The sequence below is a fragment of the Triturus cristatus genome, chromosome 11, assembly GCF_964204655.1.
Source record: "Triturus cristatus chromosome 11, aTriCri1.1, whole genome shotgun sequence".
Classification (NCBI taxonomy): domain Eukaryota; kingdom Metazoa; phylum Chordata; class Amphibia; order Caudata; family Salamandridae; genus Triturus; species Triturus cristatus.
The window spans coordinates 1,138,230,547-1,138,255,375 of record NC_140594.1 but is presented as its reverse complement, the minus strand read 5'-3'; the positions used below and the strand labels follow the sequence as shown (position 1 = coordinate 1,138,255,375).

The window sequence follows — 24,829 nt, the reverse complement described above, 5'->3', positions numbered from 1 at the left end:
GAGCGCCCGGGACTGTGCTCATATCTCTAGTGTGGGTCTTTTGACTCATATACTTCCGGGGGTTATTGGGTGTATCCCCCGACCTGGCAGCACCGTACTTAGTCTGAACATAGTGTACACCAGGCGAAATAGTCTGAGCACCAATCTTCCCGGTTTCACTAAAAACCCTACCCCTAGCCTTCACTATATGATGACTTGCCCCTGCAAATTGAGATATACAGGGATGACGTGTAGAAAAGTCAAAATTAGAATAGGGGAGCACAGGAGTAAGGTCAAGTGCAGGAAGAACACAACAAAAATGGCCAATCATTATATTATCTAAGGCCACAAACTGACAGACTTGAGGTGAGTGGTACTGGAACAACTAGAGGCTGGTACAAGGAATCCAGAACAAATACTGTTTAAGAATGAACATCACTGGGTGTTCCATTTATGCATCCACCTAGAAGGGCTGAATGACAAAATCCCTTGGACAGAAAACAAAATGTAACTCTTTGACACAAGAAGTGTATATGTTAGGAGAAATTCTGTCATATCCCCTGGTGAATCCTCTGTAAAAGTGGTACCTGGTTGTGACAGAACAAGGAAGACGATGACCAGAACCAGGTACTTTGTCACTGTGGGTTTTATTTCTATGTATAAAGTGAATCCACGTTCACTGGTACAATCAAAGGCAATTGAAACAAAGAGTTAACGTCACTTCTTCAATGGCTAGGAAGGGATGCCTTGCTTCTTCTTTGGGTTCTCCGTCCTTTAATTTCCTTAGGGACACCCTCAGAGAAACATAAAGTACAAGGCTACTAGTAGACACCTTACAAGTACTTGCGGACCGCCACCAGACACCTCTGTGCACTTTAGAACTTATATTCGTGATTTGCCAATAAGGGCAGGCTCTGTGTAATACCGTAGCCCTGTGTTCCAAACCCTGGAACCTTTTATTTCAGTAGGAGGAGGTGGAAGAGAAAATTTACCACTTTCCTCTTCCAACTGCTTCTTCACCCCTAAACCCCATGCCCTCACTCCTTGTATGTTATCTCCAACATAGTCCCGATGGCCCTGACTGCAAGACCCACTCCCAGAACACACACACTCAAGGAGGGTACTAGCCTCAGGCTGTGTCTCCCGACCGGAGTCACGGCAGCCCCGTCCCGAACTCCTTCCCTTGGGTTCTCTTGAAGATGTCTCATGCTCCAGGCCTTCCCTTTGGTCTCCAGGTCCAGGTCTTCGGATCTCTCGTGGTCTGAGGCCTCCTGACCAGAATGTCCTCTCTCCATTCTCGCTCTTCCTTTCCCATCTTCCAATGCGAACCACTCGGACGCCTCGGCACGCAGGGTTCCTTCTGGGTCATGTAGGAGCAAAACACTAGTGCGTGTATGCTCCATGCCCCTGGGGGACTGTCCCCCGCGATGTCTCATATTCCCTGCCACAGGGGTGTAGGAGGACCCGGGCTCAATAAAAGCATGAAATCACACCATAACTCATTAACAATACAATACTAGACTATGGGCCATATGTATGAAGCTGTTTTGCGATCACAAACACTGCGAATCGCAAAAAAAGGTGTTTGCGATCGTAAAACAGAGATTCCCTATGTAGGAGAGCCATAGCGATCGCAAAATTGCTATTTGCAAAATTAGCAATTAGCAATTTAGCGAAAAATTGATTCTGCGAATAAATTTGCAAAATCGCTATCTCATCCAAAATCGCAAATAAGGAATCTCAAATTGCGAATTCGCAAAATGATAAGCATGAATAATCCACGAAATTTGCAATTTTGCTAATCACAATTAACACCTAGTATGAGCAGGTGGTAACCAGGTGCTACCTATTTAAAGAGGCCCACAATGCCACAGGCCTTTTCCACAATGGCTGGGCTGTATGTGATAGCCAGGAGGCTGCGAATCAGAGCTGCTGCACAGAGGAGACGCCAGGAAAGGATCTTCAGAGCGCGGATCACCCTGTTCCAGCGGACTGTGGAGGAGATCCATGTGAACTACAGGCTGGATAAAGACAGCATCCTGGACTTAATAGCGTAGCTCAAACCCATACTTAAACACCCCACACGCAGGACACACACCATCCCCACCCATGTACAGGTCTTGTGCTCACTGCACCTACTGGCATCAAGGAGTTTCCAGGGGGTGATAGCCACAGCACGAGGGGTCTCTCAGAGTGCGCTGTCGCGCTTCTTCCATGCGTTCCTCGATGCAATGGTACAGAGGCTGCATCACCACATCCAATTCCCCAGCACACAACAGGCACTAGACCAAACCAAGCAGGAGTTCTACCAGATTGCACAATTCCCCCATGTCATTGGCTGCATAGATGGGACCCATGCCACTATATCCCCCCTCACAGAAAAAGTATGTGTTCAGGAATCGCAAGTCGTACCATTCCCTGAACATACAGGTAGTGTGAAATGCCAAGCATATCATCACTGACATCGTAGCGAAATACCCAGGCAGCACCCACGACTCATTCATCTTCCACCACAGTGGGATTCACCGACGACTCACAAATGGTGAATTTGCTGATAGCTACTTACTAGGTAAACACATTGATAACAAGGACGCACCAGTGAAGCACAGCAGCGGCTGGACAGTGTTTAACCTTATTCTTCTCACCCTACAGGTGACAGTGCGTATGCTGTCCGTGACTCCATACTGACTCCGTACCTGAATCCTGCCACTGCTGGGGAGCAGAGGGACAACAGTGCCCACACAGCCACCCGCTGTACCATTGAGAGGCCCTTTGGAATACTCAAGAGCTGCTTCCGCTGCCAACATAAGAGTGGAGGGGCACTACAGTACAGCCTCGAGACCTGTTGCAAGATCGTGGTTGCGTGTGCCATGCTGCACAACATCGCCACCATGAAAGGCACCCCAGTGGAGCTCACAGAGTCGGAATCATCAGATGAGGAGGGGCCAGCTCCAAGATGTAGGCCAGTCGGTGTTGTTGGCATGGCTGCCGGATGCCAGAGGTGAGAGGAGATCACACAGAACTATTTCTAGGTGAGAAATGATGACACAATGCTACAGATTGGTGCAAGACTGTTTTTATTTCCTTACGTTCAGGAAAGTTAACATCACACAGCCTGTGTTGGATACTATGTTGGTCCAAATGTCCCGCACATGTTGAACACACAGTGCAAAGAGATTCATAATAGAGATGAGTCTGTGTGTAAAGGGTTGACTCACCCATTGCCATTTTCTAGTCAGGGCTCCTCCACGTCGGCGTTGACGGCTCGTAGCCCCTCGCTCAGAGTACACAGTGCCCTCTACTGAAGCATCGGCAGCCCTACCCTGACACACACTACGGCGCCTGTCATGTGGGAGGGGTGGAGTGATGCTGCTCCGGCTCGATTGCCCATCCTCCTCCAGTGAGCTGAGGGCTCCTGTGCCAGCAGTGGCTGCTGCCTGCAGCTGGTCCACCGCACATGTGACCTGCACTAGTCCCCTGGCCACATCCTTGCAGCAGTTAGCCAACTCATGCTGATGCAGCAACGTGAAAGCACTGCGGTGGCAGAGGACAGCCGGTTAACAGCCCTCGTATATAAGTCCAGGCGTGTGTGGAGGCGCTGTCTCTCCCTGCGCCTGGCTGCACGGTCTTCTCGCATCTCAGTGCATAGTGCCTCCAGGGCACCTGTCAGGCCCATGAAGCCCACCCTCATTTGTCACTGGATTGATTTTATTGTTTTTGCCTGCAGGCGCTGTACCTCCAGCATGTTGCCCCCTGAAGACCGTGTCCTCTCCTGCGGCAGCTGGCCTTGTGGACGGACATGCCCTGCACCTGGTTGGAATAGCTGGAGTGGGACATGCAGGGACTGTACCCCTGAGGCCTCTTTTATTCTTCCCTCTGTATGACTTGAACAAGGGATTCTGCTGTTGCTGGCACTGTTGAGATTGCTGGCGGCCACGAAAGGAAGCAGATCTCCCAAATCCGCGATACCGCTTGTAGCCGTATCCTCTGGACTGTACCTGGAGGCCTAGAGATCTTGCAGTAGCCCTGCTGTCCTTAAAACGAATCCAAGCCTGTCTCCTTGCAGGCACAGAAGACCCCATCACACGAGCTACAGAGTCAGCAGTGTCCAGGCCCGATTGAATCACCTGACATGCCGCAGCCTGCGAATCAGAAAGGACTTCCAAGAAATTAGCCCGATCCTCCTCAGAAAAATTAGGAGCTAGCTGCATGACTGAGTCCATTAAAGCATGTATATACCTTCCAAGAAGACAGGTTGCATTAGTGGATTTAAGAGCCATACTTGCAGAAGAGAACACCTTCTTTGCCGCCTGCTCCATGTTTTTAGAATCTCTATCACCAAGAATGGTAGGGAAAGAACCAGAAGATTGTTTCGAACAAGAAGCCTGGACAACTAAAATTTACGGCGTAGGATGTGAGGATAAAAAAGCCAGATCACCAGGAGCGGGCCTGTACCTTCTACAGATTGAAAGAGAAACCGAAGTAGCAGACAAAGGCTTCTGCCACATCTCCATTATTGGTTCCGTCAAAGCATCCGTAAAGGGAAGCAATGGTTCAGAAGTTGAAGAAGAAGTATTAAAAACTTCCGTAAGAATATTAGATTTCACCTCAGCTGAGGGAAGCTGTAGACCAAGCAAATCAGCCGCTTTCCTTATGACCACATGATAAGGAGCAATATCTTGCACAACACCAGAATTCGCAGATGGGAGATAATACTCAGGAGAAGTATCCAAGTCACTACCAACTCGGAGGCCCTCAAACTCATCCATAAAATCAACGATCTCTCCTTCCTCCTTATTCTGTGCATATTCCTCCTCTAACAGGAGCCTCTGCGCCTCTCTCCTAGAGCGTTGTTTAGGAATCGACGTCGGCGGCGCCACACGCGACGCTGGTGAAGGCATCAACGACATCAACGGAGGAGCAACGGCTTCAAACCTCAATGCCGATCGAACTCGAGGCGGCGCCGAGTCAGCAGTCGAAGGAGTCGGAAGAGCCGGAGTGGAGGACCTCGGCGCCGGGAAATGCCAAGCCGAAGTCGACGGCAAGAAAGGCATAAAGGGTGCCTGAGTATAAAATTGAGGAACACCCAAGTTAAAGGCCAAAGGACCCACGGGGCCAGAAGGAGCACCGGATGGAGCAGAGGCCCTGGCAAACATGCCAAACATCGCATTAAGGAAATGCGAAGAGTCTGACCCAGGAGCAGGAAAAGCAGGATATGGATCTGCACCTTCCTGAGGTCAAGCTGGAGGCTGCGGAGCCGGGGACGGTGCCCGCACAGGAGAAGCCACCCGGCCTGGAGACGACTCCCTAGGCACCGGAGACATTGCTGGAGTCAGTGAGTCTTCATGCAGCGAACAGCCTTTCGAAGCCGGCAATACCGGATCCGGAGATGGAACTGGAGTCACATGAGGAGAAGGAGATGGAGAAACTAAGCCCTTTCTTCGAGGCCGCTCAGCCGGAGTTGGTGACCTCGACCTCGAGGCCCTGGTCTTCGAAGAACGGTGTCGAGAGCCATGCCTCCTCTTGGACTTCTTATGGTTCTTGGACTTCGATGTATGAGAAGACGAAGACTTCCCCCTCTTACGACCCCTCTTCTCCTTTTTAGCTTTGGCCATAAACAACTTAGCTTCACGCTCCTTAATAGCCTTGGGATTCATCTTCCTGCAGCTTCGACACTCTTCGACGTCATGATCCGAAGGTAAACACCAGAGGCAAACCTAATGCGGGTCCACGATTGACATATGCCTGCCAAACTCTCTGCAGGGTTAAAACCCGGTCTTCCTGGAAGAAGCCATCAGAAACCAACAAGAGATACAAAGTTTTCTTCGAAGAAAATGGAGAGTCCCTAGAAAAACCATTAAGCGTCGACGGCACGGAAAAAAGGGAACTGACGTCAGCACGCCGACGAGGTCCTCTTATGGCTCCGATGACGTCATACGGTGTCGCGAGCGGAGCCGTGCTATTGTGACGTCCTCGTCGACGTGGGAGAGCTAGGAAAGAATTTCCGCGGAATGCTGGCGCAGGGAGTATTCATAAGATGAGGAATCCACAGGCAGAAGTATCCATCAGAAAGTTTATGCACAGTGGGACCAGGATCAGAAGATCCATTAGGGTCACACACTTGGGGATCCTCAGCCATCCTGACAAGAACTACATGAACCAGGGTGACCCGCCGCAACATTAGAACTAGGATGACTACTGCCAGTGAGAGGAGGAAGACCAGCCCCAGATGAACCATGATAGAGGGGACCAGGGTCAGATTGACAAGAACAAGATGGAACAGGCACACCAGAAGACCTGGAGGACTAATAGGACCAGAATGAGGTAGGAGGCCCTGAGCACAGGGAGGCCTAGGGAAACCAAGGTCAGTGGGACCAGCATCAGAAGACCTGATACATGAGGACCAAAGAAAGAAGCACCATAACTGAGACCAGGTCAACATGGACTAGGAGAACCAGGAGTAGAAGGACTAGGAACGAGCAAACCAGGGAAATAAATAAACCAGGGGAGCAGGACCAAGAGGACTGATGGATGATAATCAGAGTGAGGGGCGTTAAAAGGTCCCGGACCGGGAGCCTGTGAAACAGGAAACCCAGAATACAAATGACTAAGGGCCACATGTACGTAGGTTTCATTTTACAATTTCTTAATACCGTTTTTTGTGATTTGCTATTAGGAAATCACAAACGCGTATGAACTAATATGTCTTTGACATATTTCGCGATTCCTAACGGGGTCACAATTGACTTAACTCATTAATAATAATAAGGTAGGTGTCAGGAATGCCTTAGGTTCCTCGGGAGCAGTACCCTCAAGAAGCCCACCTTCTGGCAGCTCTGTCTCTGATTTTGAATAACAGAGGTTCAGAATGGCCAGATGAGGGGAAGGAATCAGGGAGGATACTGCGGGGAGGGAGACCTGGAAAGAGAACCCAACACATTATAGGCAATTCAATGGTAGGACAGGTTCATCAGCATTTAGTATGTAGACATGTATACTCTGGTTTACCTGTAAATATAAGAAGGAACTCTTGTTTAACTGAACAAGTGATGAGTTCTATTTGAAGTTCTTCGCAACAATAGAGTGTCAGTCTCTTGTCACTCGCATTGTTGACTTACTTAACTACATGTAGATCAACTTCACATTAATTGTGATAATACAACGATTGGTTACTCTTCAAATAAACCTTAGTATCCTTTGAAGAGGCTTTACGTATAACTTGAGTTCGCTAAAGTTTCTCCTGTAAAATACTCTGTCTTTTCTTTCCCATTCACATGTTATGTCACTGATGAATGACAGATCAAATGTCAAGAATGCAAATGCTCATGTTTAGATAAACATGTGCTACGCGAAAATGCTACGACAGTGCCGAGGTACAGTAAAGGCTATAGAAAATGAATAAGGAGGTCAACTGGAAAATAAATAAAGGACATTAAAACATTACACATGCCATTAACATTGATTAGTCTGCAACAGACAAGGTGGTATTGTGTTTTTCTATTGCTTGTGTCCTTTTACTTTTGTCCCTCTTTTATTCAGGAATATGTCTGATGCACCCCGGGGGGGGGGGGGGGGGGGGGGGGGGGGTTCATGACAGTAGGTCACAATTTGCATTCCATTGGGAATCGCTAAAAATACAGAGATGGTGGCCTGCTGGGGTGTTTCCTTTTAATAAACTAACATTTATTTTTTAAATTCAGCCCCTTTTCCTTAAAGGAAAGCAGGATGCATTTCAGTTTAATTTTTTAAGAGTAGGTAGTTTTTGGGACCACTGAATGCTCTGAAAAAATGTTTTTGCATGCATTCACAAAGGGGAAGGGGTCCCCTGGGAACCTCTTCCTGTTTGCAAATGGGTTACAACCTACTTGAAGTAGGTGGTAAAATGCGAATGTTTTGCGACCGCATTTCAGTTGCAAAACATTCGTACATAGCACTGCGAGTCCCTATTAGGAAGGGTCGCCCTTAATATGAGCCTTCCTACTGCCAAATCGCTAACCCATTTTGCAATTTGGTCATAGGTTGTCAAATTGCAAAAAGGGTTTGATATATAGGAAAAGGTCTTTTTCCAGTCGCAAACGACTTGATTCTGTGAATCGGCAATTTGCGACCGGAAAAAACCTACTGACATGTGGACCTAGGTGCAGGAGTACATAGGAATGATAACTAGACAGACAAGGAAGTACAGGGTCAGTAAGTTCTAAGGCCAGCTGCAGAACTATGAGGCCAAGGAGCAGGAAGACAAGGGCCAGGAGGATCAGGTCCAAATAGAAGAGGACAAAAAAGATCAGGACCTGGAGGGGATTGGCCACGAGTACCAGAAAACCAGGATAAACAGGACAGGTACTAGGAAGACCAATGGGAACAGTACCAAGGGCACCCAGAAGACCAGAGTAAGGAGGGCTAGGTGAACTAAAAAGATCTTGACCATGCAAGGGCTAGGAGGGCCATGAACATTAAGACCTAGAGAATTGAGGCCCGGGATACCAAGTGGGGCAGAGCAATTTGTCTGGGCAGTGGCAGCTAGGAAAACCAGGACCAAAATGACCAGGCTCAGGAGGACCTGAAGAGGGAGAACCTGGATCAAGAGGCCAAGATCAATGGCTGCAGTGCCAGTAGGACTAAAAGGACAATGAAAATATCTAGAGGACCAAAACAACCCAACCAGGAAGACAAAACTAAGAGGGCCAGGACACAAGATGCCAGCTGGACAAGGAACTGTGGTACCAAGGCAAGGAGTTTCAGAGTGAGGAAGACCAGGACAAAGTGAACAAGGCAAAGAGGACCAGAAAGGAACAGAGCTAGAGAGTCGAAGACTGGGGAAACCAAGAAGGGCCAGGATGACCAAAAGGCAAGGTTTATGATAACAAGCACAATTTGACTAGAAGATCAGGTCCATGAGAACTAAGCCCAGATGAAACTAAACTATAAGGACGAGGATCACAACGAACAGGACAAATGGGCACATATTCTCAAGAAGGACAAAAAGCATGAAAAATAAGAATGGCGTGACCATGGCAAGGAGTGCAAGGGAGGGGAGACCAGGGAATCAGGCAACCAGAAGTGGGGTTCTAAGATGACCAAAAAGCAAAGGTCTAGCAGGACAAGGAAGATAAGGGCAAACAGAGTCAGAACCTTGAGTACCAGAGCCAGGAGGACTAGGATGACGAGGAAAAAGAGGATCAGGACCAGTGAGATCAGAACCGGGATGCCACACCATGGAGGTCCATACCACAAGGCTAGGAACAAGATGAGGAACAGGATGTTCAGTACCAAGAGGACAAGAGCAAAGCAAACCATGATCAGTTGGTGTAGAAGTATGACGACAAAGAGCAGGAGGATCAGGACCAGATCCTGGAAGACTAAAATGATTGGGAGCATGAGGATTATGGCCAATTGGACAATGGGACCACAGTAAGGAAGTTCACTAATTGAAAAACTGAGCAAAGCTCAGGGAGACTCCCTCACACACAACATGCGGTTAGGAATCTGATGTAAGGTGGCTCTGCAGGGGAGATGGGGTCTGGGGCTTGTCTCTGATTGGTCAAAGTTTGGACCTAACATAAAGATGCAGATGGGTTTTTCAAAGTCCTTTCTTTCTCAATGGTCTCTATTGTACTTCTATATTACTGCTTATCTAAATACAGTGAGACTCCCACCTAACGATTGGGAAGATTCAAGCATGTGAATCTATGAAAGATTCCATACTGGAGAACCATAAGACCAGGGCTCAGAGTTCAAAGTGGAGCAGAAAAACCAGGACCTGGTAGTAGCAGAACCAGAGGAAAATCTGGAGGATGAGAAAGCCAGAGCCAGGAAGACTACAGCAACTGTCCCTGGATGACGAGGAGGACCAGAACCAAAATGATGAGGTTCAGAAGGACCCAGACAAAGAAAACCAGGACCAAGAGGGTCCAGATCATTTGGTGCAGTGCCAGAAGGGCCATGATGACAAGTCACAGGGCCAGGAGGACAATGATGACCCAAACCAGAAAGAGAAGAGTTAAGAGGGGAAGGCCTAAGAGGACCAGGGCACAAGAGGCCAGGTAGGCTGGGAGGGACCAGCTGGACCAGGAACTGATATACTAGGAATTAGAAGAGCAAGATGAGAAGAACCATAAGGACCAAATCAAATAGACCATGGTCAAGAGGATCAGGTAAGAAAAGGAAGAGCTAGCAGAATGAGGCCAGAAAGGACCAGGAAGGACAGGAGATTCAGAACCAAGAGGATTAGGCATACAAAGAAATAAACAAGGAGGACCAGAAACAAAAGGATCCAGTCTAGTGGGAAAGTGGGTACAAAACCAGCAGAGAACACAGACTGTGAGGACCAGGAATAGGAACACCATTGCTAGGCAAACCAGACTGAGGAAGTCTAGGAGAACAAGACCTCTAGAATCATAAGGAGATGGCCAGGCAACCAGAGCCAGCATGCTAAGAACTAAGAAGACCAGGGCGAGGAGGACCAGTAGGAACCCAACCAAGGAGAAATGGAAGCTCACTCTACAGATCCAGGAGTATCAGGGCTGGCATACCTGGACATACAGGACCAGGACAAGGAGGGAAAGGAGGACTAGGACAAGTGCCTGGATACCCTTGTGGGTGATAAGCAGCGCTCTACAAATCCACCTTAATTTACAAGTTAGTCCAGGATGACAATGAGCAGAAGGACTATGGCCAAGAGTATCACGACATGTTGAAGGAGGACTCAGAGAACTAGTCAGGTCAGTGATATGTGGACTATGGCCATTAGGACAAGAGATGAGATGGGGAGAATTAGGTGAACTAAGATGATCAGAATAAGCAGGAACAGGCCTAGGAGGACAAGAGTGGTCAGAACGAAGGGGACCAGGACCTGAAGTTCTAAGTGGAGCAGGAGGACTAGAAATTGGCCTATTAGGACCAGGATGGTGAGGATCAGGGGAACCAGAACCACAAGTCCAATGGGACAAGTCCAGGACCAAAATGACCAGGCCCAGCCCAAAAGGACCTAATAAGACGTCCCAGGACCAGTGGATGCAGTACCAGGTGGACCCCAAGGACCAGTGCAAGGATAATCAGGATGACCCAAACTGGGAAGACTAGGAGTGCCAGCCCTAGAAGACTCAGGACAACAAAGTTAGGTAGATTGGGACCCAGCAGACCAGCAGGATCAGAGTGGGGATCAGAAGTACTAGGATCAGGAGACCCAGGACGACCCAGGACGGCCTAGTGGGCCGGGACCAGGAAGACGAGGGTCATGAATGACTACAGCCAGGAGCACCGGATTAAGAAAACCAGAACCACCGTGACAAGGGCCAGAATGAGAATCAGGAGAGCCAAAACAGCCAAAAAAGGAACTTTGGAACAGGATGAGTAGGACGACCAATGCTTAAAGGCACAGAAGGACCTGGAAGAGAAGGAAAAAGACCTGGAGCAGGAGGAAACTATATGAGTCTAGGCCATCCCTTTCATAAATGGTTCTTATTCATGCCTCATATGATGCAACCCCTAGAAACCCCCACCTTTTCAGCTCACATATAGAACTGGTATGCAATGTATGTGCTGAATAATCAGAGTATGCAAAGCGAATAAAAAGCCGGGACTGTTACACTCTGACTGATAGAAGACGCTTGCTGATGCTGTCACAGAAGTCTGAGGGTGGGTCAGAGGGCATAGGGACTGAAACATGGCGGAGGAGTTTAAAGGCTGATGGGTGAAAATGAGAGTGGTCAGTGAAGGATGGCATAAAGGCTTTGAGAAACTCAGGTGGCTGAAGTCAGGAAAAATGGTTAAAGGCTAACAAAGTTTCAGGGATCGCTTGAATCCTGTTGACCATACAACCCTTTGCGGGCTGGGATGAGTTAAGGCAGTGAGTGCCAGGCGAGGCCTCACCCCCAAATATACCTGCAGCCATACAAGGCTCTGACGCGCTCTAATGAGGACCCACCTAATTTGGCGGTTTCCTGGTAGTGTGAGATGATGAAGTCTCGGAGGTCATCTTAGGTCCACGTAAGGAGCCGCACCTGGTTTGACAATCGATTCCAGCTCCAAACTAGCAGCATTTCATTTATCGCGCGACCTCCTCAGTATTGTATTTCTAAAGTTCCTGCATTCTTCTTTTCCTGATTCCTCAGCAAGGGCCACTCCGAGGCACTGAGCCTTACCCTGCAATTCAAAAGCAACAAAGATAAGTGGATTATAATCAACATGTGACCTAGCACATTGGGGGCATCTGTCATCAGCAAACGATAAGGCTTGCATGTAAAGCACTTTTTCTAGACTGTCTGCTTTAAAGATAGCGCTTGGGAATTGCTTCATTTTACCACACAGGTCTGCATTATGTTTTCTGGACCTCAGGTGTCCTTAAGGCCTTGTAATACTGAGCAATTCACAGTATGCTTTGTGCTTGGCATTTCTATTCCTTTTTGATGTTTGTGCAGTAGTGTGTATGGAAAGCACTATAATTGAGTGAGTCAGTGACTGTTTCCCTCACATACCCAGAATTGTAGTTAACTTGTGCTGGGCTCTGACTTAAGAGTTCCGGACCCTTTCTTATGCTCTTATTCCAAGAGCTTTTGCTGCTTCCAGAGTCCTTCCTACCTGTCTACGATCCCAAGTGAGATGTGTTTGATGTTAAATTCTAAGACAAGGCACCATGAACCAGCACGTGCCATTAAGTTCCTAAACACTGCTTAAATTCACATCATTTAAGGTATAGTCTTCATATGTTTATATGTCACTATATAGTTGACCATTAGTAGTATAGTGTGTGTTCTTACACTTTTTTCTTTTGCAGGATCACAGGAGTCCTAGGGGTATTGATCCTTCTATTTGATATAGAACACAGCTGTTTGCAAGCCAGCACTCCAGAGGGCGGTCAGTGACAGAATCAGTGCAAAAACAATGATGGATGGAATGCTGAACAAGGATGTATGACGTTACAACGCGTGCTGTTACAACAAAACTTTTACAACGCAAGTGGAGTTACAACGCTATGCCATTACAACGCAAGTCTTTACATCGACTTGCGCTAGATGGCGTGCTAACATTAGAAAAGTGTAATTTACTATTCCAACTCCAGTCCACTTAACAGTAGGGAAGGTGTTGGGATAGTAAACTACACTATTTGTAATGTTAGCACGCCATCTAGCGCAAGTCGATGTAAAGACTTGCGTTGTAATGGCATGCGTTGTAAATCCACTTGCGTTGTAAAAGTTTCGTTGTAATGGTAGTGCGTTGTAAAAGTTGCGTTGTAAAGGTTGTTTACCGCTGAACAATGTCAATCACCCTCACCTACAGAACAGTGATCCTAGGCCTAAATCCATTGTTTCTTTGCTCATCGTGCCATTCCTGTTTGGACCCAGCCATATGCAAATCAGATGGATGGATTTAGGCCCAGATCACTGTACTGGGGTGAGTCTTTGACATTGTTTAGAATTCCATTCACCACCTTGTTGTTTTTGCTTCTGCTGCCCTTAGTGTGCAAGGTATGCCCAGACGTGGATCCCGGGCTCACTGTGCTACTGGATTTAAGCTAGCATGGCTGATGAGGGGTGATACACTGAAACTGGTGCCAGGATGCTTGTTTCTGGTCCAGATAGGACCTTACCTGGCAGTTTGGGCTCAACTGTTGCCATGGGGAGCAGGGTCAAAACTGATTTGCATATGGCTGGGTCCAAACTGGGGTGGCATGGTAAGCAAAAAAACAATGGATTGAGATGAGGCCTTGAGCGATTCATGTGGAGGAGATTAATTCAAGCATTTCATCTATCACCTTGTTGTTTTTGCATTTACTGCCCAAAGTGTGCCAGGTATGCCCAGATGTGGGTCCTAAGCTCACTGTGCCACTGGATTCAAGCTAGCCGGACTGATGGAGGTGGTCTGTTCCCATGGGGAGCAGGGTCAAGACTAATTTGCCTATGGCTGGGTCGAAACTGGGGTGGCATGGTGGGCACAAAAGCAATGGATTGAGATGCGGCCCGAACGATTGTCAGTGGGTTATATTAATTCAAGCATTCCATGTATCATCTTGTTGTTTTGGGCCTAATTATACATGTCTTCTGTTTTGCTAGCAGCTGTGGAGTGAGTGAAGTTTTTTTGTTTGCTTGACTGGTAGACACATAGTACAGAACCTCTGCTATTTGGCCAGTGGCCTTGTAAACAGTGAAGTTTACTTGTATTTGCATGGCTGCCAGTCAAATAGCACAGAATATATACTATTTAATCAGCAACTAGATAAGCAGTGGTGTTTTTCTGGTATTTGCACGGCCATCACGGCTGAACAGAGCAAAATATCTACCATTTAGCCAGCGGCTCTGTAAATAGTGAATGTTTTATTCCATTCCATTCCAAAAAGCTTTATTCGACTTCTTAGGTCATAAAAGCACACAACTTTAAATAAAACACAAATACAACGACTTCTATAAATAGCTCATAAAAAAATCATTGCATGGTCAATACACACTCTCTAGAATGGCTGTATATAGAAATCTTAAAAACAATATATATAATTTTAAAAGCTTGAAATATCAAAAATTAATTGGCTAAAAACTTCATGTAAATGCTTTTATATACAAACTATCTCATTTAAAAAGCATTTGATTACAGAGGCGTACATCACAATAAACCATATATGATGAGTGGGCAGTTATCTCTTTAAGAGACCATGCTCTAATTGACCCCATCCACCCCTGGAATTTCGCCATGGCTACAAATATCACTTTGGTTGTATCACTTTTGAGAATTCTTTCTGCCTCCTGTGCAATTCTTCTTCCCAAGAGCTTGCATATTGGGGACAACCATGTGCGAAGCGGGGCTTTGTAACCATCACAGTCAAACAATACATGGGCCAAGGATTCATTACTATTCTAGCACACCGGGCACAAATCAACATAGGATGTAGACCATTTAGTGGTAAAAGCTTTTAGAGGGAATGTGCCAACCCTGAACTGGAAATATAATTTCCGCTCAAAGGGCTTTGCAATGATATCCCAGTGTTGTTCTAGCTTGGGTAGAAATTTGCAGCACAGGAAACACCCTGTAAGAGTGGATGATTCACAGCCCCTCATTAAATTTGTCTGAGCCAGTTCCCAATATTTAGCCTTCAAGATCTGCTTTGAAGGAAAGATTGAATTTTTGGGATCATCCCATAACGGGCTCATACCAATGATTAATAATGTGGCTCTAAGCTGTCTTAACCATCTTTATTGTATAAGATCTATCTATCTTTATTACATCAAGGAAGCCAGCCGCATACTCTTCAAGCTCAGGGGTGGACCATAGCCTCCGCCAATACAATAAAGGACGTAATTTTGCCATTTCTGGGATTGGCTTCCTCCCAAGGTTGATCAATAGTGGGCGTATCGGAGTACTCTGTGGCAATCTCGCAATATTTCTAAAAAACTTATTTTCCGAAACAGTCAATTTGGCTAAGTTCTCATCTCCCAGAGTTCTGCACCATATAATGCAGAACTAATTACCTTCATGTTGTATATCTCCATGGCGGGGCTGATTATCTTAGTAAAAGAAGTGTTAAATTATTTCTGTAATACCCCAGCCAATTGTCGATGTTTCAAGGATGCGAGATCGACTTGGTGTGCCCATTTAAGCCCCTCCTGTATGTTGACCCCTAGGTATGTGAACTCCTTAACCTGGTCAAGCGTGTTGTTATTCAGGATAATGCCCCCCTTAGAAGCCCTGTGTGGGTTAAAGGCCATCAGTTTTGTTTTTGACACATTGACCTCCAATCTCCGTCGAGCACAAAACTCTTCGAAGATTGAAAGGGCTTTCTGGAGCCCACTCGGCGTTTTAGAAAGGATCAATGTGTCATCTGCAAACATTAGTATGGGGACTTTTTTACCTGCCAGTGACGGTGCATCCATATTATTTAGTTTCATGCAGTTCACTATCCCATTTATAAACAACGAAAATAGGGTCTGGCCAGGACACAACCCTGACGAACTCCTTTCTCCACTGGGAAAAATTCTGTAACTTCGCCCTGTTTACCCCATTGAATCCTAGCCTAATTGTTCTCATGCATTCTGATGATAAGTGTCAACAGGTCAGATGGTAGCCCCATGTCTTGTAGTGTCTGCCAAAGTTTTCCACGTGGTACAAGATCAAATGCTGACCTAAGGTCAACAAAAACGGCATGTAAACTGCCCTTACCCAGGGTTACTATTTTCCAATGTAAAAGAGTAAACCTGAATACTTGATCTATTGTCCTTGTAGAAGCACGAAATCCTGCTTGGCGGGGATAAAATACCGAGTTCATCAATCCAATCTTGCACCCTGTTAAGCACCATCCTACCTACTACCTTTTGAAGTGAGTCAATAAGGTTGATGGGCCTGTAGTTCCCTGGGCGCGCTTTGTCACCTTTTTTAAAGACGGGAATAATCTCTGCGCCTTTCCAGGAATCTGCGAACCCTGGGCTATAGCATTTGATAACAGATAGATATATGAACTCCACCCTACTTTATTTGCAAGGAATAAATCCCCCGGTATTCCGTCTAAACCCGGGGCTTTTTCAGCCATGATGGATTTCAGGGCCACCTCAACATCTGCCTGTTAGACCTGTCAGCCCTTTGGGTGGCCCCTCCTCATCATTATTTATTTTGTCCCACTTTTGCCTCAAACCCTGTTGGTAATTTTTCCTTTTTGGGAACCACCAGACTTTTTAGTATTGATGCAGATTCAGGGAGCCATTTTATCTACCCCTGGAACTTCTGTCTGAGGGCCTGGAGCACAAAATGGTGGCCACCTGTGACATCATCAGAACCCACTGGAACCTACTAGAACCTTCTGCAACATTCTGGAACCCTGTGACAGTTGGAGGCGGTTTAGAATGTTGGGAAGCTAAGTCAGAGTTGACAGTCTGAGCGGGCAGTTGGCACCTGACTGGTGCAGAGAGAGCAGCAGAAACCTGAAGGAGGAAGGAGTGAGGCAGCAGGGGTGGAAACTTGTGCCTGGAGTGGGGTCCATAAACCCACCCTTGATACTAGTCCCTACTGACTGAGCCCAGCCTGGAGCCCTGTGTGGGAGAAAGCAAGAAAAAACATCTTAAGGACCTGGACAGCAGGAACAGGCCTTAAAAGTAAAGAACAGCAAGTACCTGACCTGGTTACTGGTAACTACCTGAAGTCCGACGTCGAGAAGCCTAGAGACCTGGAGCCCGAGGTGGAGAAGCGGCGCTGACTGGGAAGCAGACGTCGTACCCGGAGCCGCCAGAGGTCGAGAGGGGGGCGCCGACGGAGGTCGTGGAGAGTACCAGAGGTCGTGGAGGAAGACACCTGAGGTCGAGTGAGCGGCGTCGACGGGGGAGTGAAGTCCGCCCTCCGTAGTCGCCGGAGACCGAGGTGAATCGTGCCGGAGGTCGGGAGTGGAGGTCGCACTCCGGAGTCGCCGGAACCTGAGGAAAGGAGCACCGGAGGTCGGGAGTGGAGATCGCACTTTGGAGCCGTCGGAAGTCGACATCGAGCCAAGACTGCCCGACGTCATCAAACCGGAGGTCGACATCGAGCCGAGCCCGACGACATCGAACCGGAGCCGGCGGAAGTCGACATCGAGCGAAGACTGCCCGACGTCATTGAACCGGAGCCGACATCGAGCCGAGGCCGCCGACATCGAACCGGAACCGCCTACCGGCGTCGTCAAGAACTGACATAGCGCCGAGGCCGCCGACATCGAACCGGAACCGCCTCACGGCGTCGACACGACTCCAGCGGCGTCGGAGCTTCATAAAAAGGGCAGTAAGTGGAATAGAGGGCGCCTAAGGCCCTGTGGAGCCCTGAGAGACTATCCTAGGGGCTAGAGAGGTGCTGGAACCAGCTTGATTGTGCCAGGGGTGAGCTGAGACTAATACAGAGGGGTTGTGTAGTGTGGGAGAGCCAGATCTCTAGATTCCCCCTTGACCTACCTCAGTTTAGGCCTCAGCCTTGTCCAAGCCAGGGAGTATACCCCTCAGGCCATCCATCTAACCACAAGCTGTGACTGGGCCAAATCAGCCCATAGTATTTTCAATGTGATCTGATTTTACAAATGTCATTGTTGGCTGATATTATTTATTGAGGGTACTGTATTTATGGTATTTATCTAAGTTATTCCTGTGATGTATTTATTGTCCTGAGCTAACTTATTCCTGCACAGTATTTATTGCCTCACAGTATTTATTTGACCTGATCCTATTTATTGCACCTGTAAAGTGTTATTATTTATTTGACCTGCACTTTTTAAGAAAAAGCCTTGTGTACTGTGATTGTATTATTATTTATTTAATCAGCAACTAAGAGAAAAGAAGATAAAGAGATATATTTTCAGTATAATTTTTAAGGTGTAGTGTCGTTTTTGGAACGGATGCACGCATGGTTATTGTGTGGGTATGTCGTATGCTTAACACGGTGCCTGACCCCTGACCACTCGAGCCAAGCTACCACAGTGTATGTCCGGAAAAATCCCATTACCACCACCCTTCCGGTGTGGGAGTGGGGTTTTTCTAACACTGCCTTACTGAATGCTTCCTGCCTTCAATTTCATCCTCGTTTGCAGCATATTGTGGTCTAAAGTGGTTTACCCACTCTAGCTGTGAAACATAATTATGGGGCTGGGAAGCCTGCCCTCCTCTATTCCATTTGTGGACATTCCAAAATTGTTTAGAATTCCTACTAACACAGGCCTCCTTCAAATCATCCCACCTTTTGCAATCCCATTCCTTCGTCTTTTGTATCGCCCCCCGATATATGGCCCTTGCTGATCGTACCAATATGGGATCCCCTTGTTTTATAGCGTCTCCTAACACTACACGTGACCTTTTGCATTCGTCACTATACCAATCCTGTGCCTTGGCTGTAAATGGCTTATTAGATTTACTCTTTATTACAAAGTGCTTACGCAATTGACCAGAAAATTCATTATGTATGCTGATTGGTGTTTTTAAATCAGACAAGTTAGTTACACTAGTCTTTAGATCACCAATGGCCTGGTCCAGCTCCTTTTCAATACTAACAAGTACTAGCGGTAGTTCTTTTAGGTTAGTCCATTTTAATCGCCTTTGGTCATTTGATGGGACTACATCGTTAGACATGTAGCTGGCTACTATTTCATTACGGGTCCTAGAACTAAAAAGGTCCAGGTCCACGCATAAAGGATTATGATCACTTTCCAGTCTATCTTGAATTTTCATATCTTTCACTTTATACCAAAGTGCTAAGCTGACCAGGACATAATCTATCCTACTGGTACTGTGGCCGTTATTAAATGTCACGGCCCCCAATTTATCAGACTTTGTACGGGCATTAAGTGCCCGTAAACCATTCTCCATACATATTGAGTTAAGATGAATCGCCACATCAGACCATCTTTTTATTGGCTCCAACTCCTACTTTGGGACACCCCACTTTGAATCTACCTCATCAAATGTATTACCCTCCACATTCAAGAGTGGGCCAAACGTCATGTTAAAATCCCCTGCAATAATCAAGGGTAGGCATGATAGATTACTCACGAGATGATGGTCAAGTGCCGCTAATACACCTGACTTTTTCCCTCTAGAGCCACGCACGTACATATTATATATTACTACAATCCCCTTGGAGCCCCTGGACAGTCTGACAGCCTGAATATCTTGACTATGTGTTGGGATTATTTGGATATTTAACCCCATATCTTGCTTCACCCACATAGTCAGGCCCCCTAAAGGTCTTCCTCTTTTTCCTTTACCGGCTGGAATATAAAAATTTAAGAACCCAACACAAAAAAGGGGGGCCTCTGCCCAAGTCTCTTGGAACAGACAAACCTCCTACCTCTCGATAAAAGCGTGCCACTCTGGAGATCCCAGCTTGGAACCTAATCCTGCAATATTCCATGTCAGTAGTGTGTTTGTTGCTAATACCCTATTCCACGCCGATTGAGTACTTACTGCGGGTAAGCTTGGACTTCGGCTGCTGTCTTGCCCTATCCCTATTTTTTGGTTATTTATCAAGGAGTCCTCTCTTACACCATGTTCCAACTCTAATGGTAGGCAATTAGACCCAAGAACACTATCTCTGAAGGCCCCCTCTGATGACAGTTGGACCTGTTGCCACTTATCCAGATCTCTCATATGTCAATCTATATTTTCGAGTGTAGATACCCCCCGGTGCCTGTAAAGATTATATTCATATTGATGGACATTATCGCCTCTCCTAGGTGGGCGTCTAAACTGTGTGGCTGATTGTCCTGGGGCGCTTGTGCGAAATTCATGGGCAAAAAGATTTTCCGCTATCTGTGCCCTGGCCATCGTAAGCTCAATGCTATCCAAGGGATTTGTTGTTGCTACCAACCTACGGGCCCTAACTATGTCTTCCCTAATTACCGACTGGCATCCTCTCACATGCCTTATCCAATGGATTTATTTATTTATTAGGGAATCCTCGCTCTCAGGTCTATTGTGCGCAGATAGTTTGGGAACGTTCACCATTACAATTTTTGGTGGGCTATACGATTCCGTAGAGCAACAAGCCAAATACATGTTTTGCTCCTCTGCCCTCAACTGAGTAAGATGTAATGCACTTTTACCATTCTGATGTACCCGAGCCCTTACTCAATCTGTTGGAGGAGGATATTCACTATAGGTATTGATGTCATTTGTCCTAGTAGGAACCGGGCTAGGTCAAGACTTTTTTAAAGGTATAATTCTAATCTCATCCCCGGGCCGACCCAAACTAGGTATAGCTCCGGGAACCTGTGTTTGGTTAGTATGTGAGGTGAGCGGTGGTATGGTCTTCAGGGCTATGTGTGAGTATCCGTGATCTTCATTCACCCTTGTGGGCCTTAATTGCAATCGGTCAGATGTCAATGATTTTACCAGTGCACTTAAATCCTCTATCTGGCCTCTCATTATGCCCATTTCTTGCCTCAACGAGATAATTTGCAAAAATATATCTTGATGGTCCTTATATGAGTTTAACCCCCTATCCCTATCCTGGTCGAGAGTGACTGGGGATACCTGGAATGCTTGTACCCCACCTTCATCTCGTGTTTCATTGTTACCAATATCAAGTAGCGGGAGAAATCTGTTTGAGCACTGCACCAATGTAACGACATGATCTATATTGACTACGGCTTCTTTGGATAATTCGCCCTCCTTAGTGCTTCTATCCACTTTACCTGCACGTGCTTTATGAAACATAGCCGGGATGGTAGTATTATACATTTTATCAGCATGGGCCTGCCTATTAGAAGGTGGGTCACTGTTTACTTGCGGCGTTGGCTCTAGCTCTAAGATACCCTCACACTCTTCTATCAAGGTACCTATCCGGTCTAGAACACAATTGCTACTTGCATGAGTTGGAAGGTTCCTTGCCCTTTTACCCCTTCTACTCCGATTTGAGCTTACGCTTATGCCTCCCGCCTCCCCTCCATCCTCACTCCCAACCAGCGACTTCCTTTTACCCATTACTAGTAACAACTGGATTACAATATATTTTTACCAATCAGACAGGGTATAACACCTGAACTTAATTAGCTGCTCTATATCACTCGTTGGCTATGAGTAAACTCCTTATTTCATCATAGTAATAAAAACATTTCCCTGGTAAAATTAGTCCAAGTCGTTCACCAATGAATACAAGTCAGGGGTATTAGATATAGCAGTCACATCCAAATTAGCTGCAACAGTACCTGTGGGGGTTATCAGTCACAAATAGTTTACCAGTGCCATGTTCCAACTTGTAACCCAGACGTTAGAGGGGTGGCCCTGACCTGCCTCCTCCTGCCCCTGACGGGCCTGCCCTTGGCCCGGGCTTTGCCCGGGCGCGTCCCACGCCGCGGGAGCTCTCGCCGCTCTTTATGCGCCTCCTGGCGCTTGAGACCCCCATCAGCAGCCTGCGCGCTGCTAGGAATGCTGAGAATTGGAGTTCCTATCCAAACGGTAAACAACGCTGGTGGCGGCGTGGCAGCAGCTTATCTCCCGGCGTCCCCGGTTGCTGGCAGACCCTATGGCAGCTTGTATCAGGACAGGTAAATTTGCAATAAGCACCCGCGCCGCGGGAGCTCTCGCCGCTCTTTATGCGCCTCCTGGCACTTGAGACCCCTGTCAGCAGCCTGCGCGCTGCTAGGAATGCTGGGAATTGGAGTTCCTATTCAAGCGGTAAACAACTCTGGCGGCGGCGTGGCAGCAGCTTATCTCCCGGCGTCCCCGGTTGCTGGCAGACCCTATGGCAGCTTGTATCAGGACAGGTAAATTTGCATAGCGAATGTTTTATGTTATTTGCAAAGGCGTCGGCCAATCAGTGCAGAATCTCTATTACTTAGCCAGCAGCCATGAAAATCGTGGTGTGTCTGCCCGGCCACCAGCTGAGCAGTTCAGTATCTCTACTATTTAGCCAGCAACCGGGCAAATGCTGACCTTTTTTGGCTGTTTTCAAGGCTGCCTGCCAAATAGTCAAGTGGGGTAAATAGTAGAGGAAATTCACTGTTTATCAGGTGGCCGGGTAAATAACTGCTACATTTATTTTTTTATCTTGTCAGGGGAGGCCTGAGAATAAAATACCAATAGTTTGATTGAGGGCATTTCTAGGCAATTTTAAGTTTAGATCCCCCAACCATAGACCATAAAAAATACCATCTAAGAGCTTCCTCGGAAAAAAGAGGTAGAGCCCGCCCAGATACAATAATGGAATCTGTGGGGAGGACTCGATGATGAAGCGTGCCACAGAGTAAAATCCAATGGATGAGAGTCCTTTTAACAAACAAGATGGTTTCCTTTAATTAATAGGACGTACCAATAGATTCACAGGAAACAACCTTTGCAACGCAGTCGTTACATCGCAACATTCTTTACATTGCATGTCACTACAACGCATGTCATTACAACTCATGTCACTACAATGCAGGCATTACATCGCAAGTCATTACAATGCATACCATTACAACGCGTAGTACCCTTACACTATCCAACACTTATCCTACTGTTGCACTTACTGGAGTTAGAATAGTAATTTTTACCCCTACACTATCCAACACTTACCCTACTGTTGCACTCACTGGAGTTAGAATAGTAATTTTTACCCCTATACTATCCAACACTTACCTAAAATGCGATGTAATGGTATGCGTTGTAAAGGTATAATGCGATGTAATGGAATGCGTTGTAAAGGTAGTTTCTAAAAATGCGATGTAATGGCATGGGATGTAAAAGAATGCGTTGTAAATAAGGCTCCCTGTTTTCCGTTTTTACTGATTCTTACAGATAAATACAGACAGAAAACCATTTATTTTCCTGTCTGTATTTATTTTTAAATGTAGATAAAAACGGAAATTGGGTTGTTTTTGAGTGATTCTAAAGGCTGTCAATCATGACTGCCAGGCTACTAACTGTGCGGATTGACAGGCAAAGAGATACAAAAAAATAGGGATTTTAGTAAAGAGCCTTAAACAGCAGGAGATTTGCACAACCTTGATACTAAAATGTATAGATTTTCTTACAAGTGCATATTTTACCACCAGAGTGTGTTTAGATCATTGAAACCTGACAGGTGTTCAGGCACAAGTGCACATTAACTGGTTAAATAAATGCAGAAATACACACATTTCAGCTTCATTTTTTCACAAAACCTAAAATAAATATGGATAAATACAGGTAAAATTTGCAAAAAATAAATATGGATAAATACAGACGGAAATGACAAAAATATAGATACCATAAAACCGGGAGCCCTAGTTGTAAAGGATGTTGCGATGCAAAAACTGCGTTGTAAAGGCATGCATTGTAAATGTATGTGCTGTAACGTCATACATTCTAGATTTATCCAAGTATAAGTGGTTACTCTTGTACATGATTGTTTGGATAAAATTGACCATCAGACCCCCTTTTCATTTAACTTTCTGAACCTGCAGAAAGACTTTCAGAGGACTGGCTGCTGGTGTGGCCTGCTGTGTACTCAACAAGACTGCTTGACTCACCTGAATTCAAAGCTTTGCTGCCTGGAACCAGCCTTGAACACTCAGAGGTCTGCCCTGTTGCTTGAACTTTACTTCATCACCAGCACCCCGGACTACTAGAGTGACTCCATGGGCTAGTTGGCTGACCTCCTGTTCAGAGCCTTAGGGACTTAAAAGGCTGCCTCCATCTTGAACCGCCACCTGGATCCAGCATGAGTGGGTTTTAACCCCCCCCCCCACCCCCCCCAGTGGTGCCCCTCTAATCCCAGACCCTTGGTGGTGGTTCTTAAGGTGCCCAGATAGACAAAATCCAAAAGTTGGGAATTTTTGGCTAAAAGCTGCTCCGAGATTCGAGGGAAGACTGGGACCAACCTCCTCGCCTATCCGCCCAAGGTGCATTGGTGGCTGGCCTGACTTCGCAGTAGCTCCTCCTACATTCTTCTCTGCAGCAGCAAATCCTCTTCAGCAGTCTGCCAGCGAAGGGGTAGCCGGCCTCATGGAGCTCTCATCAGCTACAGCCACCAGCTTTGTCTAGCTGAAGTTTAAGATTTCTAAAAAAAGACTAAGTTTGAACAGAAATCTTCATCCAGTGGCTCCCCAACGACGACGCACCCTCCTCGGACACGACCTGCAGCCTTGCCATGCTGAATTTTACCTTCTTAGAACATTTTATTCAAAATGTCTACTAAGTGCGAAGGTAAGCTCCAACCAGGCCCAATCCACTTCTTGGGGCCGATTCACAGAACTAACTTAAGACAAAATCCTAAACGTACTACTTTTGGTATTCACAGAAGTTAGGATTTTGTCTTAAGTTTGTCTTAAGACAATCTTAAGACAAACTTAAGATAGTCTTAAAACAGACTTAAGACAGTCTTAAGACAGACTTAAGACAAAATCCTAACTTAAGTCTGTCTTAAGACTGTCTTAAGACTGTCTTAAGTCTGTCTTAAGACT

General features: G+C 46.5%; 1 long non-coding RNA gene across 1 annotated transcript in view; it reads right to left on the bottom strand.

Moving 5' to 3' along the window:
* LOC146786208 (uncharacterized) overlaps window positions 1–22,380 on the bottom strand; it is a 344,235-nt gene extending 321,855 nt beyond the window's left edge. Inside the window, exons 1-2 of the long non-coding RNA XR_014970577.1 lie at window positions 21,614–22,380; window positions 11,906–12,123 (exon numbers count right to left, since the gene is read on the bottom strand). This is a non-coding gene — a long non-coding RNA (uncharacterized LOC146786208). The remainder of the gene's footprint in view (window positions 1–11,905; window positions 12,124–21,613) is intronic.
* Between the last annotated feature and the right edge of the window lie 2,449 nt (window positions 22,381–24,829).